Source organism: Rhincodon typus, chromosome 20 (genome assembly GCF_021869965.1).
Source record: "Rhincodon typus isolate 14 chromosome 20, sRhiTyp1.1, whole genome shotgun sequence".
Taxonomy (NCBI): Eukaryota; Metazoa; Chordata; class Chondrichthyes; order Orectolobiformes; family Rhincodontidae; genus Rhincodon; species Rhincodon typus.
In genome coordinates this window covers 26,172,520-26,189,278 of record NC_063351.1, presented here as the reverse complement: position 1 = coordinate 26,189,278, position 16,759 = coordinate 26,172,520, and the positions used below count along the sequence as shown (strand labels likewise).

At 37.8% G+C, this 16,759-nt stretch overlaps 1 protein-coding gene across 8 annotated transcripts in view; it reads right to left on the bottom strand.

Annotated features, from left to right (window-relative positions):
- Positions 1 to 15,795, bottom strand: part of fam53b (family with sequence similarity 53 member B) — a 105,457-nt gene extending 89,662 nt beyond the window's left edge. For 2 of the 8 annotated variants that reach the window (XM_048608901.1, XM_048608910.1), the window contains exons 1-2: positions 11,843 to 12,097; positions 5,521 to 5,650 (exon numbers count right to left, since the gene is read on the bottom strand). The gene's annotated coding sequence lies outside the window, so the exon portion shown is untranslated. Of the gene's footprint in view, positions 1 to 5,520; positions 5,651 to 5,740; positions 5,760 to 9,213; positions 9,331 to 11,842; positions 12,111 to 12,254; positions 12,589 to 13,735; positions 13,755 to 15,776 lie in introns of those variants that run through there. The other 6 variants (XM_048608908.1, XM_048608909.1, XM_048608902.1 and 3 more) reach the window with 6 other exon arrangements.
- Between the last annotated feature and the right edge of the window lie 964 nt (positions 15,796 to 16,759).

Below are 16,759 nucleotides of genomic sequence, written 5' to 3'. Positions count from 1 at the left end.
GCCCGAAACGTCAGCCTCTCTGCTCCTACGATGCTGCTTGGCCTGCTGTGTTCATCCAGCCCTGCACCTTGTTGTAAAGGAAAATTAATGGTGCTTTTTAAATATATAAAGGGGAAGAATAGGGCCCCATTTGATGGCACTGTGGCTAGTGCAGAACCAAAGAACTTAATATAAAATGTTAAATGGAGAGCAACAGGTATAAAGAGATTACTGGGGCTTATTTCCACTGGGAGAATCATGCTACTTAGTGCACAGAGACCAATTTTGCGTTGGTAATGGGGCGAACATCACATATCTACAGGACATCTTTCACTGAAGTTAGCCATTCTGGGGTGGAGATCCGAGGTGATGCTGATGATATAGTTGAACCATGATCTTATTGAATGGTGGAGCAGACTCTAAACGTGAAATAGGCTATTCCTGCTCTTATATTGTGTTTCAATGATCTAACAATCGTAATGGGAATCTCTCTCTTTTTCCAACAAGAAATACAGATGGACCTTGGCAAACACTCCTATTGAGCTATTTACATAATTTTTCCCCTTTATGCCTTCCTAGGTATGGTTTATTAGGTTTCGGAAATAACTACTCCAGATTTGCCCTGGGAATTGGATGCCCATATGGGTTAAATACCAATGCAGGGATGTTCAGGGCATGAGAGCTAATCTGATGTTTACTTCAAGACATTTTTGTTCTTATCTATTTACCCCACATGAACTGGTGCTACAATGGTGTCTGTAATGCACTAAATCAGTGTTTGGCATTTATTACAATACCAGTGGCAAATTTTACCCTTGGTAGTGTGTTCTATCGAGAGAATGCAATCAAAGTTAGTACCTGTGCAGTGACTGAAAATTTTTGTTAAATGCGTTAAACTTGTTAAAAAACAAGTTTCCAAGAAGGCCATTAGCTAGATTTTTTCAATTAAAGAATCATAATTTACCTCTAGTGTGTTCTACCTTGGATCTCCATTTACTCATGCTTACAGTATACTTTCAACAAGTTTTATACTTCTAAATTGTATGAGAGAAACATTCGCTGCAAACAAATACAAAGTAATCTTTCTAGAGATGTATTTTGCCTTCTCTAATGTGAATGAATGAGTTTCATAATGATGGATTTAAGCTTTATTTCAAAAGGTATTTTGCGTACTACCAAGTCTTAAGGGTCATTGTTTCTTTAGTAAATGGAATTGCCTAGGAACTCACGAAGGTAATATTTAAAATCATAAACCATTTTCTGGGAACTAAATTGCACAGCTTCCAGGGTTTGAGATCCTATTACTTTGTTATCATGGGCTAATGAAATATGTTCATTGATAGCAACAGTCTGCATTGACAAGTGTAGGGAATCTAATATTCATTGCACCTAAAGCACCTAAGACACAAGCATGGTGTTGTTTGAAGTAAAGCTGAGATTCAATGAATAAGAGTCTCCTCCACCTGGAAAAGAACTATGCAATATCAGTTTGGGCATCTTCAACAAAACTACACAGGAAGCAGATATTGTTAACAGTATAAAACTGGTAATCTCAAAATCAAGAAAGTCCATAAAATGTTTAGTGTGGTGCATGGAAAATACTGCACTGCTACAAACTATGCTGCTTTTCAGAGCTGGAGGCTTAGTTCCATTGTGCAAGTCACAGAGACCGGGCCTGGTAGTGCTTAATTTGGACATGGTCTGAATTCCCAGTACTAGCAATGATCATCTGGATGACTGTTAAAAATTACACACTTTTTGGAGCACAGCTCTAGACTATCCAATAATCTCAGCTGGTGGAGGCCACAATGGGAGGAGGAAATAACTGCTGCTAAAATATTATAAAAGTGATGTACATGACTACAGCTTGCTTCTGATTTAGGGTGTAGAGTATTTTAATTTGGAATCCAGTCAAAACTTTATTGTATATCTTTAAATTAATTGTGTTTTTTATGGATTCTATTGGTATATTTTTGTTTCTGCTAATTAGTATATTTCACTTTAAACCTGCTCATACAGCAACATCAATATCCAGCTTCAGGGGAAAGCCAGAGATTAATGGTACTATAGTTTCGAGTTATATTTGTGGTCTAGTTTCATGCTGTAGTCAGCCCATAAGTTGGTTCTTGTGACCTCAGAATATTTCCATTGTTTGAGTGTTAAGAACAGTCACATTTACAGCTCCAATTCTAGTAATCACCCCAGTCTGCTTTAATTTATTTTCTCCTACAAGCCACAAGTTTATAATGTTTAATATCATGGTGATCAAATTCTATTTTTTAACATACCAAAAACATTTATCTTTTTCAGACATACGTTTTGGAGGGTGTAAGGATAAATACAGTTTGTAGGGGCTTTGTTTGAAATAAAAATTGCATCAGTTTCCATTTACAAAAACTCCCACGCTCGAAGTGACTACTCAATGTGGATGAGGTCAGGAAGTTTAAAATCTACTTTTCTAAAAAAAAGACGTTGGTTAAAATAGTAGATATTGATTTGCATTATCAGGTTTCGCATTACCAAGATTGAAATCAAGAAGGAAATTAGCTATGTGCATAGACAAAATTAAATTGTAGTTATTAGCTTGGGAGGCGGTTGGTATTAATTGCCTAAATATCACCCTGCAAAGCTGGTGGGGGTCTTCTCTTTGAATCAGAATTTTGACCAGGTGATCATAACTAGCAGTTTATGTCCAAGTCAAGGCAGAACGTGAATTGGAGGAGACAGTGGAGGTGATGTTCCTACATGTCTTTTTATCTATATAATCGAATGATGATATGCGAGAGCACCTTACTACAGTTAGCGCTGACTGCTCTCCTATAACTTTCCCAACTGTCTAATGTTTCTTGACAATACAAGGATATTCAGGTTTTCCATCTAGAGTTACCTTAATATTAGCGTAAACATGTTTTAATTGAATAAGTGACATCAGTTTGAAATCTAGGTTTAAGCATTGGTAGGATTTTCAACTCTATTCCATTACGAACTATTGGTTTTCGGAAAAATCTAATAGAGATGCTGAAGGCCGCCTGTAGTGTTCCACCCATTACTGGTGTTGAGTCCAGCTAATGTGGAATAGATGAGGATCAAAGCTAAAGTACATGTTGAGAACACTACAGTCACAACATTTAAACAAAAAAGTGTTGTTTATACAACTCTGCTTTTTTGTGCCTTCTATCATTCTCCAACCAAGAGTAAGAGAACCTATTCCTAGACTGTGCTGTTTTGAAGATTACATGAACAGGACAGTGTGATTGAGCAACAATTTCCTGTTCAGTACCTAATCATCTCACCTGTGACAGCACTAGCAGTTGCTGCGTGCAGCGACAGTATGAGAAAATCACAGGTCAAGCTAACTTGTCGCTCAATCAGAAATGCAATGGGTTACACTATCATATCTTGCTCAATTTGCAGGTGAACAAATCATACCATGTATGGATTGAATTCTGGAAACCCTGTTTCTAACCCTGTTTGGATTAAAAATAACCCATTTACTATTAAATGTCTTCAGTGCTGGAGACTCCTGGAGGGGCTTCCTGCTATGAACCTTTCCAGGAATCCACAAATTCAGCAATGAAAAAGCATCCTCCTAGAAATCAAATCCCCTTTTGCAGCAGTCAGTGTGCCATGTTATGAGATTTAAACGTCCAGCAATACAGCCGGCCACATTAACTTCTGGAATGAAAGTGTAAGTATATAAGGTTAATGTAAGATTAGAGTGCCAGTTGGGTTGGGTGCCATGGAGGTCAGAGTGGGGGGGGTCAGGTCCAGTAGTGGGCAGTGGCGAGTCACGTGACAGCTGAGAATGGTGGGCCCAGAGGGGATGAGGGAGGTTGGTGTGTCAGGGATGTCCAGTCTCTAGACTGGTGGTGGAAAGCTTCCAGTCCATGGGATGGAGGATGAGGGCGACGAGGCTGGCAGTGGGATGCTCAGTCAGTGGTGAGGGGTGTCAGATTCCTGGCTGGGGATAATCAAGTCCAGGAGGGAGAGGGAGTCAGAAATCTTGTCTGGGTGGGGGTGGGCATCTGTAGCTGGCAGACAGAGATGTATCATGTTCATGGCTATAAGGCTGGTGACCGGAGGTGTATTGGGTTGGGAAGCTAGGGGTTGGTTTTGGGGCTGCGTGTGTCTGACAGGGTTGGAATGTATTCATTGAGGGGGGAACAATGCAATGAGGTTGGATTGGTAGAGGTTTCATTGTGCTATGGTTGCAGTCAGGGTAGGTGTAGTGTGGAAGTATTCCAGTGGTGACAAAAGGGTCAATTTAATAGTTATCCAACAGTCAAGGTAAGTTTTCAATTTAAATTTTTCCTGGGTAACTATTAGATTAAATAAGGCGCAACTCTTCAATGGACTCAGTCAAAGGGTTCCAGAGCTGGAGAATTGCACATCAGAAAATTTAATTTCCTGGATAATTCCCATGGAGTCAGCTGTGTTAGAGATTCCATATGGTCACAATGTGCAACTTCATTCTACATTACAGAAACAATTCTGGCCATCAGAATATCTGGGCCAAAGTGTTTTAGATTTTGGCTGAGATAGACAGATTTTGAAACAGTACAGGGAATCAAGGGTGATTAGGTAAAAGGCAGGAAAATGAAGTTGAGGATTATCAGATAAGCCATGAACCTACTGAATGGTGGAGTAGATTCAATGGGCCAAATGGCCTATTTCTGCTCCTAAGTCTTGCATTCTTATACAAGTTTGACAGAAAGATCTCCATTTTCACACCTATCTCTTTGAGCTTCTATGTCACACCTATCCTCATGGCACATATAAGCTAACATTTCACTGCATTAGGAATCATCGGTTCATACCAGACAGATCACATTATAGAACCAGTATGCCCTGATAACTACTACAAATTTCATATCTTTAATATACAGACAATTTTTAAGAAAGATATATTCCCTGGTGGGTCAAAGCCACAATATTATCTGTAGGATTTGACAAGGTGTCTCTTGCAAACTGTTTCAGTGGTATGGACTAAGGTTAAATCACCTCCAGATGTCCAACATTATATGGAAATGTCTCATGTCCCAAACATTAATCCAATGCTGTTGAAACTTTTCCCATTGTGACCTTTTGAGAAATTGGTGTGACCCCTCAGTGAGAACTGTGCGGCTGTTTGTTGGGGCAGAGGGTGGATGGGATTTGTGGGAATCTGTTTGTTCAAGTGGGAATGCAGCTGTTGTAACTTAGTTACATTGCCACCTCAGGATTCATGACCCCAAAATTGGAGTCTTCATCCCCATTTTGGGAAGCCCTGCATTAACTATTTTTTTTTCCTCTCTTTACAGTTAAAGATTGGCATTACTGTAATTCAGCACTTATTTATTTATTTTAATTTCAAGTATTTGCAGTGTTTTAAAACAACGTCAACCATTATTTCAATTAATACTAATTCCTGAAAAAGCCTTGCACAACCTGCAAATGAAACACAGGAGTTAATGAGTGGAACAAACTAACATGACCTCTTTATTTTAGTAGTTTGGAGGTTTGAAACAATAGGTTAATGACCAGGTAAGCACAGCACTGTACCTCAACTTGACTGTTTAGTAAATTTGCTTGAGACAGCTTGTTTAGGCAGACTTAGTCCAAGGAAATGTCCAAAAATCCCATATCATTTCTGCTGCGCTCGCCGCTGGTTGGAGTTTTACTTCTGCTGCGCCTGTAAACCAGGAAATTTACAAAATGGTTAGTTTTTTTTGTGAAAACTAAAATAAATGAAAATCTGACACTGAACTCAATGGTATCGTACCAATGATTGCAATGTGCTCTCCAACCTGTAAAAAAAGACAATGCACCTTGAGAGACAAGTTGTAATGGCTAGCATTGATCCTTTAGAAATTAGCACAATAGAAATCTCAAAAAATGTCATCATCAGCCCCTATCAAAAAGTGGCTTTTTTAGTTTGAAGTCATTTTGTTACAAAGCTATTCATCTGGAATATTTTTCATGAGGAATGTTTTATTTAGGACTAAGGGCCTATAATTATTGCTTCCCATAAATTTGTAGGTTCTGTAACTCACAAGCTAAATGAGATAATACAAAATGCTCCATTGTACGTTTGCCTCAATGCATTGCTAATTGTTTTTACTCCGAGGCCACATGGGTTAGAAATAAATTTCCAACTGGCAGATTGCTTCAACGTGATGACTGGGAAGTCATGTTATTGTAGTGTAAGTTCACAGATCCCATGAATTAGAAAATTTCAAATTACAACTGTAATAAACCTTGGATTCTCATAATAAACACTTGTCTCCCCTGCTCCATCTTGTTATATAGAAAATGCAGACTTACTTTACTCCAAAAAAAGCCTCAGCTTGTAAATACATTTTCCATGAATACATTTCAACAATTATTTCTTAAAAATAAGTTGCAAATCATTATTCCTTCTTTGTGAAGGTTACAGTATAACAGAACTTATATTTGTATGTTTCAGAACCGTCTCTAACTTAGGAAACAAAAATTGTGATCTATCCTAGAGTATGTCTGACAAAAGGCCTTGTGACATGGAAGTTAAAAATTAAAAGGAAGCCTGGATATTTTTCCCTCTGGAAGGAAGGAATGACATGTTTACACTTGGAGACAATGGAAGCTGCGACTGTGTTTACAATGTTACTTTGCAAAGTCCCACGAAGGTATTTAAAATGTTAGACTGTAAATGGTTATATGTTATTTTAGAAGTGAATGATCAGTTTAGAATTGGGGTCTAATCAGCATTTCTACCTGGATACGAGGGCCACATGATTTACAATGCAACGCAGGTGAACTTTGATGTTGGACGATCCTCATGAGCCACTGAAGGACCAAATTGCATGCTTTCCTAAAACATCAATGAACTCACATATCAAGCTAGTCTGCTAAGATCTGGAAGTGAGAGAGCAGCTGGAGGCAAATTATCTGTGCATTTCAGCATGCAGGGATATGGGTAAAAGCTCACACAGATTAAATGGATAATATTCATATTCAGCAATTAACTGGAATTTTACATGTTATTGGTAACAGGGATTGTAGCATATTAAAAAAAGTGTGTTGCAAGTTGTTTTGATGTAAAGGCAAGCCAAAAACAAACCCAGAATCAGAAACAACATTTACAGCTCTTAAGTAATTCAATATATTGAATTATTGACTGTTATAATTGATTAATTGCTATCGAAGTTTATAATGCAGACCTCGGTTATATTACTACCTTTCAAACACTTCCAGGTATCTACGAAATGTGCTTTACTATTTTGTATGATAATTCAAAAAGACTAATATGGGAAAGGCAAAAGTTCTAAGAAATAATTAAAAAATCTGTAGACAAGGAAGTTTTATTTTAAAAAGAAACAAGAAATCATCAGGAAACAAACCTGAAAAAAACAGTATGTCTTGTTAATGATTTTGCTGTCAGTCCCTACTTATACACATCAATAAGTACAATTTAGCAGTGCTCAGTGTAGGAGAAAACCTGTATATGGGCCAATCAAATTCATGTACAATTGTGTTATCCAAACTTATTAACATTTCAAACAAAGTTTTAAATTTTCTGCTTACATTCTGAAATAAATTCCCAGTTAGAAACAATGTTTACCCAGGACTGCCACAAACTCACCCCTTTGAAATTGCTTGTAGGGTGTCTGCCGTTCTTTGTTTTACTTTGGAGTTGCTTACCCGACAGTGACAAAGCGACAGTAACTGTGACATGATCAAATCATTTTTAAAGCTACCATGATGGTTTCTTATCCAGAATAAGTTAAGATTTTGCAACGAATCAATAATGTGGTTTTCTAATAAATCACTTTTGAAGCAACTGCTACTGTAAATGTTCATGAAAATTCACAAACAGAAACTATTACAAACAAAAAGTGTTTGCAGATGAACAATGCAAATCATTGCCAAAACATGTTGTTACTTCACATATGAGTAATGTTAATGAATGTAAAAGGTGTTTCTCTCCCTGACATCTTCCATCCTAAAGGAATATTGTCAATAACATTACACAGAGATGGTGCCTATTTAAATGAAATCCTAGCATCCACTTCCAAAGGACTGCCATGGCTTAAAATTAAATGTCACAAGAATTGGTAATAATAGACTTGGTCAATGCTTCTACACTTAAACGGCAGCTTAACATGAAAATTGGGATTCATATATGGAAAACTGGAAGCAGCTCTGCAGAAATGACATCTCCTGCTTTCCTCACTCCACGTCCTCCTTTCTGATACAGATCCACAAATAGGGATTACAGCTAATCGGTCAGGAGTGGGCATTCCAATTGAAGTTCTTTTTGCTATCTGAGGGGAACCGCAAACAATTCTTGTGCCTTATTGCTTCCCAGCTGGAATCAACTATCACAGCACGGTCCAGGAATTCTATCTGGCATCATCTTAGCTTATAGTCATCAGGGTGAGGAACTCTTATTGCTAATATTAGAAAGCAATTTGTCCTTTGCCAGATCAGCACTTAAACATTGCATGTAACACATGTGCAATTGTCAAAGATAGTATGCCATGTGCATTCTAAAATCACAATCCAAGATTTTTTAAACATTTGCTGCTTTGTTCAGGGACGAAAATCTTCAGTTGGGATTCTGAGCTGGTAATTAATAGTTCAGTTGTAGCCCGTCTGGCACATGCCAAGTCTTTGGCTACTTTGAACAAAAACATGGTACTGAACTTTTTCTCTGTGACAGCACAATATGATCTAATGTCAGCTTCAACAGTGGTATGTACTGCCTCTAGCAAAACTGGTGCCAGTTTGTTCCCATTTAATTGATTGGCTGCACACTGTCATTAGTGAAGGTAAAGTAAATGACATGTGAAAAAGCTGACCAAATTTCTATCAGCAAACTAAAAGAAAACAGACAACTGGCCCAATGCATCAGCTAATTATTTTACTCCTTCCAAGATCCTTCCAAGAGAACACAACCAATATGGTGATCCTTCAGTTTAATGGCATTGATGAGCAAGGGATGATTACTTTTTGTTATTTTCACATGAATAATTTCTAAGTATTTTCATCTTTCAATGCACGCTGCACAATACTCCAAAAAAGAAGCCTTAAGGCTACATTTCAACATTAGGAAATTCCCCTGAAATATGTAAAATTATGCAAAAAAGTTAATATATGTGTAGAAGAAAATGGCATGAATATTGTCAACCGATCAAATTCTGATAGTGCTCAAGTTTGTTTCATTTCATGCATCACCCAATCCACCGAATTGTTCTTAATTATGCATAAACTGACCTGACACAATCACTTTTGGCAAAAAGAATGTAGACTTGAATATTGCTTTCACTGCCTTAATACTTGACTTTCAGGGTTAAAATTATTCGTTGCTCCAAAATAATCTGATATTCAGCACTGTGCAAAGAGAGATTAAATTTTAGAGGTGCCCTCTTTAAATGAGGTGCCTTATGCTTTCTCAGTAGACATAAAAGATTCCGTGCCTCTATTAAAAAGATTAGATTCATTTTCCCAGTGCCTTGATCAATATGTTTCCTTTAAACAACATCACACATGAAAAAAAAAATTATTTGGCAATTTAGCTCACTGGTGTTCATAGCATTTCCATATTTGAAAATTAGTTATCTTACAACTGTGACTAAACTTCTAGAATGTTTCTCTTTTTGTGAAGATGTTTGTGACATCCTGAGGTCATGAACATATGTAAAAGTTTCATCTTCAATTTATTTCTTGAAGCACATCAGAACATTTTACTAAGCTAAAAGGTGCTATTGAAATGAATTTGACTACATGTAAGTCAGAATCCCAGCATCTCACTGCCTTTTAGCTGTAGCGAAAAATTGAGAAAGTAAATCCACTGGAAAATGTGGGTAAGAGTCTGCTGTTGGTGATTTGATTAGGAAAGAACAGGTCAAGTCAGAGGACTGGATGGGTGGACAACATTAGAAACTTGGTGCAGGACGAATTGACGATGGTACACAGAATTGCAAAGAACAGAGAGAAATGTTTACAGTCCCTTATGGATTGTGGCTAATTATGGAAGGATATAAATGCAAGTTCTTGCTGTTTGAAAATTAGCTGAGGCTTGATGCCATACAATAAAGTAACATATCAGGTTACTCATTTGGTAACTCTCTTGCTCCCGAGTCAGAGGTTGTGGGTTCAAGCCCCATGCAAATATTTGAGCATATAATCTAGGTTGATATGTCAGTGCCATGAAGGAATGCGAACATGTTGGTGAATGAGAAGTTGAATGGAATTTTTTTCAATCAAAAGGTGGGGGAGTTCATCTAGTCTACAGGCCAACATTCCTGCTTCAAATAACATCACCAAAATTGATTATCCACAAAACAAGAGAATACATTTCACAAGTAATCCATTCTCTGTAAAAATTCTTGGCACATCCGAAAGACACAACATGTGCTGGAAATATGTCAGTTCTGTGTAAATGTTAAAAAAATTAAGTATTTGCATGTAAAGGATTCATCTTGGATAATGAGTTACAATTTAATTGTGTAATTATACATCTCTTAGTGTCTCTGCATCAACTAGCGCAAAGTTAGACTTATTAAAAGTGTTTTCAATGTGGTCCTCTTTGGAAAGGGCAATAAACAATGTATCTGCCAACTCAAAAGAATTTAAACCTTTCAAACATTTGTAATCCTTTTCCATTGTTCTTCAAAACCTATTGAAACGAGTGCAGCACTAAAGTCAAAATAATATGGCACAATATCATGCTTTCATTGGAAAGTGTTAGACATTGTAACTATTGAGACTCTAAGAGGGGAAATAGGACTTTAGCCAATGCGTTGTAAGTGGTATGGGACAAAAGGGAACAAGTACAACTCGTATTAGAAATAACAAGTTACAATGCACTGTTGCCAACTGCTTTCATAAAGGCGTCCAAATGTACTTACTGTATACTGTACAGGGTTCTCTATGTGACACCAATCTTAAACCTCAAAATACCCTACGCATTCCATTCTCCCAATTAGGAACAGTCGTGTTGTATAGCACGAGCCTGTACAGGAGGAATATACTACAGCATCTGATCTTGGCAGCAAGTCATGCCTTCATTTGTCAACACAGTTAAAAAGGAACATAACCTGTACTTTGTCTTACGACATCAAAAAGCCCAGTCAACTGTTTAACAAAACAAAATCAACAAGTTCTGTCAGAACATCAGCAAATATGGTAAAAATTTTACACGCTCGCAAAAGCTACCGAGGTAAAATATAAATGCGTAAATTACTTCAACTGCCATCTGATTCTTTCTAGAAAGCAAAATAATGTTGATTGGTACAGGATTGTTCCAAAACGAAGATGGCTCTGTAATGATCTACACAATTAGTTGTTTTTTTGCTGCAGAGTGTAAGAAATCATGCCTGTAAACCTTGTTCCCCACCCCTCAAAACAAAAGTTGAAGGACTTTCCCTTTAATACAATCGTGACAACGAGGAAACAAACACGCGGAGGAAAAGTCCCTGGGATAACTGGCGTTTCCCCAAATCATTGGTGTGCTGCAGGGAATACGATCTTCCTATGGCAGCCTTCAAGGGCAGACTAGTGAATCGAGCCCTCGCCATGTGCAACCCAGCAGTGCGCTGGCAAACGGCACTAAATGAGCTGGAAAGGAATCGGCCAGAAGCAGAGACTCCAAAAGCTAAAGCTCTCACTAGAAATACCAATCAGCGTCTCCTCCGAACAAATAAAGCACTTTCCTCCTTCTTCAAACTCCACCACATGATTTCTTAATAAATTAAAAATCAAAGTTAAAACTATTGAGCAATAGGTTTAGGCATCATAAAATGTATATGAGCGTTTGCCCGTTCTTGTTTATTTAAAATATTACTTTTGGCACGGGCTGGATATGAAACTACTGTATAGTCACATGAAAATTAATACCCACAGGATCATCCATCCTTTCAGAATGAAGAGGATGCGACGTGCTGGATCTTACATTTTTCTATATATACACACACGCAAGATATATCATTTTTTTTACTCCGACGTTATTTCTTCAAATCAAATTCCGCTCCTTTGAGCGTCTTATTTTTTGCCCTTACAATTCCCGGTGGTGGTGCGAAGCTGAGGACATGTTCACCCCAGCAGAAAGGTTTCAGCTGTTGTTCACGCTGCTTCTGCCTGGGCTGCCTCAGCTCTGTCACAAACTCAATATCAGAGCTTAGACGCTACACATTGTAACAATATCCGCACACAGCCCCTCCACTTCTCACCAAGACAGGGAAAGACCCACTGTGTCAACTTGCCCTAACCCATTCCCTGCAATGCCTCGTCCTCTCACTCAGCAAGTACCTTACCCAAGTTCTCTGGAATCTCCTGTCCACACAGCCTGCAGTCTTCCTTCACTCCAACCTCTCCTCCACTGTTCCACTTCCCACTAAAAACCCCTCTCTTCTTGATGTGGAGTCGTCCACTCACAACTACTGATCAGCTGAAATTGCAAAGGGAAGTAGGTTTGTCACTTCCTGGACGGACTGTAGTAGGGAATCTGTGCCTTTCCTTAAGAGAGGGAATTGTTGTTGTTGGACGGCCAGCCGTGCAAAATAGGAACGTTCTAAACAACGTGAAATGCCAGTTTTATAAAAAAAAATATTCGTTTTCAGACTAAAACTCCTCCCTTCCACACCCGAGCCCCCAGGCTTTGAATCAGGAGTGTTTTTCGCGATATTGTGCTAGATGGCGCAGCGACCCAAGAGAAACAAGCTCCCAATACTACAATAAAGAAAATTGGCTTAAAAAACGGGTATTCGTCTACAGAAGGAACTGGGCAGCCAAAAGAAACAGCTACGTGTATACATGCAATGGCCATTTCTTTTACATAAGTGTGTCTACATGACAGATGTGAATCCCAGCCCCAGCACTTACAGATTCTGCTCATGAATAACATATCGAAAAACAACTGAATAAAGGGTAAAGTATTAGGACAGATGCCAACTGCAAATTTTTCGATAGCACAGTAATTCGCCACCGATTAAATATATGTCACTGGGCCCATACAGACCAGGAAATTCCCAACGTTGATTTCTGCCTTCAGCTGGAAAACTATAGGAGTGTCTCAACAGCCATGTCATTTGCATGACCTTTACATGATAAAAATATCTTTCATTAGAGCTCTTTTCACGTTGAGAATAATGAACACTGAATAGTAACAAACTACTTAGAAGAGATAACCACAAAGGCATTCAAAGAGGTTCAGAGGAAACTTTTAAAGTGAGTTTAAGAAGGAGAAATTTTGGTAGAAATTATGCTATGTAGCCAGGGCAACTGAAGACTCTGTATGGATCAGATTTTTAAGGATGGGAAGAACAGCCATCACAAACATTGAGACAGGGAGAAGAGGAACCAAAAGAGAACAATCTCTGAAGTGAAGATTGAATTGAGACAATGGAGGAGGATGAAATGGGAAGTGATGAATGGAAAGAATTCCAGGACAATATGGGAGGTTACAATCGTAAACACAGTGGCTATTGTTGATAACAGTCAGAAATACAGCTTCTCTGTACATCCTGTAGAACCACATTCTTAATTGAATCAGTAGAGTTTATATTTGTGTAGATCATGAAATATAGAGAATGCAGCACTTCCCCACATGCACGGATTATCTTCTGGTGTAGTCGCACAGGCACCAGAAACCTTGTTTGTGCTTTTCCCAATTTACCAATCTTCATCTATGTACCTAAACATAGGAAATAGAATATGCTCAATGCCGGAGCCTCCACTGCTCTCTGAAGTAAAGTCCAAAGTTATCACCACTCTCTGAGTGAAGACATTCCTCTACCTCCAAGTCCAAAATGACCTCTTATTCTGAGATTGTGACTTCTGGATCTATACATCCCAACGAAGAGAATCATTCTTCCTGCTTCTTATCCCATCAAACCCTGTAAGGACTTTATATGCTTCAATTAAATCACTTCTCATTCCTCTAAGTTCTTCAGAATATAGGCCTAGTCTCCTCATAGGATAACTCAACCTTCCCAGGCATCAGTCTGTGAACCTTCAATAAACACCCTGTATGGTAAGTACATCCTTCCTTAACCAAAAAGCAGTCTCAATAAGATATCGAACTGAGGGTAGAATTACAGCTGCAATTGATTGTATCTCCTTCCATCATCTGTCTGCTACGAATTTGTAATTGGGTCATTCAATTGCAACAAGGAATAGGGATCTCAAAAATGTTACTACTCTGGTTCATGTGTACTAAAGTCATTATTAGTTATCCTATTGCCCTCTAGCAAGCTGCTATGAGTAACTCAGCATACAGAAGGGATCGTAGCTAAGAGTTCCAGATTTGTGTAGTTTTGACAGGGCATTTATCAACTGAACCATTGATACAAATGATCTATTTCAATAAGATTAGGTAGCTTGATCTTATTTGTTTCTACAAGTTTGCAAAATTTGCAAAAAGAAGTCATAATTCTGAAAAGTGAGGGAGTTCAGAAGAATCACGAGTAATTTTTAGCATAATGATTTCATGTGATTTATGTTCTCAAAATCTGATGACACTTTCCTATCATTAATAATCATTCACACCTGTGCAATAAACAATGAAAAATGGCAGGCCTAATTGTTTTCAGAACAGCAAAGCCCACTTACTCCACTAATGATTTGTATTGATCAAATGCTTATCGGAAGATCAATTGTACCTGAGGTCTAGATCAATGTGAGTACGTATCTGATGTCAGCAGCTTTTTCTCATTGCTCATTCAAGCAACATAGAAGAATTGATCTAATATAATTCCCATTTAGGGTGTATACTAATTAGGTAAATCAATAAGAATTTTATTTAATGGAAAGTTTATAATATTTTAATAAATTATTCCAAACATAGGAAAATTGAAAATGCAGTTCAAGAATATATTCTAATTATTGTCTATATTGTCATCTCTTACTGTACATATTAACTCATATGGTTAAGTATGGACTTATAACTGGCTGTTTACTTTACTGGGTGCTTTTAAAAATATTTTAAATTATTACTCAATTGACAAGTATATTGAAGGATTTTATGGACAGGAAAAAGGATATGGTGCAGAGACTTTTGCCCTCTTTTCTCACCTCTTTTCTGCAGAAATATGTCTGTTGCAGAGAGTGTTTTACCTTTTCCAGTATTGTGATTTATAGTAAAATACATGAAACAGATGTTCAAGTAATTTAAATCAGAAAAGACATACATTTATTCAAACAATACCCCAGAATGAAATTGCAACAAACACACTTATTTCCTCATGCAAACAGACACACAATTAAAGATGGGTTCTGAAGAACATAGCGTGGCAGCTAGATTATTAACAGAATACAAGAAGCAAATCATGTTCAAACAGAGTCATTCAAGGTGTACATGGTGCAGGCCTGGATAATGTTCCCTCTTAGAGGGAATGGAGTTTGAGAGGTCTCGGCATTTCCAGATGAGGTTGTGGCCAAACAATAATAACTGAACTGCCCTTGAAAGGCTGGAGGATTTTCACTCTATCTGCTTGTCTTGGAATAATGAGGTTCTGAGGTCAGTTTCAGTCACATGACCAATACTTCTATTTACCACTAAGAATTATTTCCACTTATGAAATTTCTAATTTGTGATGTTTGACTTTTGTTTCTTCATTGTAGGAAATTCTTGCTAAATAGGTTCAAGTACAACTCCCCCATCTTGTGCTCTAGATTTCATTGTACATTCATCAATTTCACATTCACCTCAAGAGTATAAAACTCATTTTTTCTCATTTATACTTAAAACTTAAAAGCTTTGATGACCTAAACATATGTAATATATTGATAGTTGCCTTTAAAGTTATCAAGGGAGATGCATGTAAACTTATACTTACCCCACTCAACTATTTTAGCACAATTCAAACTGTTAAATAAAGCAAGGAGTCTATTTCGTATGATAAACCTGGTGTGATACTCTGAAGGTTCAGTCTAGTGAGTTTATAAACTCTGGGCACCATTCCTGATTTATATAATCATCAGAATAGAATTTGATTATACCACAAGAGGAAGGCCTCTAAAGAATCTTCTTGTTGCTGGCATTCAGGTAGAGAATTTAGAGGACATGCTGATTCTCTTTCAATTGACATTTGTTGATAGATTATTACTTTGGACACAGCTGGGATTTTGAAAGCTAACACTGGGAAGCGGAGAATCATTATTAGGCATATATCTATTTCTCTTGATAAAATTAAAATATATGCAACAAACAAATAAAACAATAACCTCTGAACAGGATCAGGGTTAGTTTTTTGAACTCATAACCATAATGAATTTTTTTTTTTAAAAATCCCAGCTGCCATATGTCCAAACTGAAAAGCTGTCAATAAATGCCGAATGAAAGAAAGAGTCTGAATTTATGCAGAGTGTGGGTAGGACTGTTGAACCTGTAAAATGACCAAGTCAGGGAAGCAGCTACATTCCAGGATTTTAGACATTCTTGCTCTGAGAGGGTGATATCTTTCTAGTGCTGTGGAGGTGACTTTGGAACCAATGGGAGCATTTCTGAGAAATGCGTTGTCAGGGAAGATTCCCCAACACATTTCCAACTCTGGACATTTTTGACAGGGACTGGGGTCAGGCTGGGATCGGTCAAAAAATAAAGAATGTCTAATCAGTGCCAAAAGTGCCCAATTAGAGGAAAATTGGGGACTTTGCTGGGATCTTATTACTGGGAGAGAGGCCAATGCTGACGTCAGAGCCAACAGGTAAGTGAAAGCCGCCTCCAGTGGCAATCTAGGATTCCCCCTCCATAATGATAGCCTGGCAATTATGGCCAGTTTTTTTTTCCCTTTATTCATTCACAGGATGAGGGTGTCGC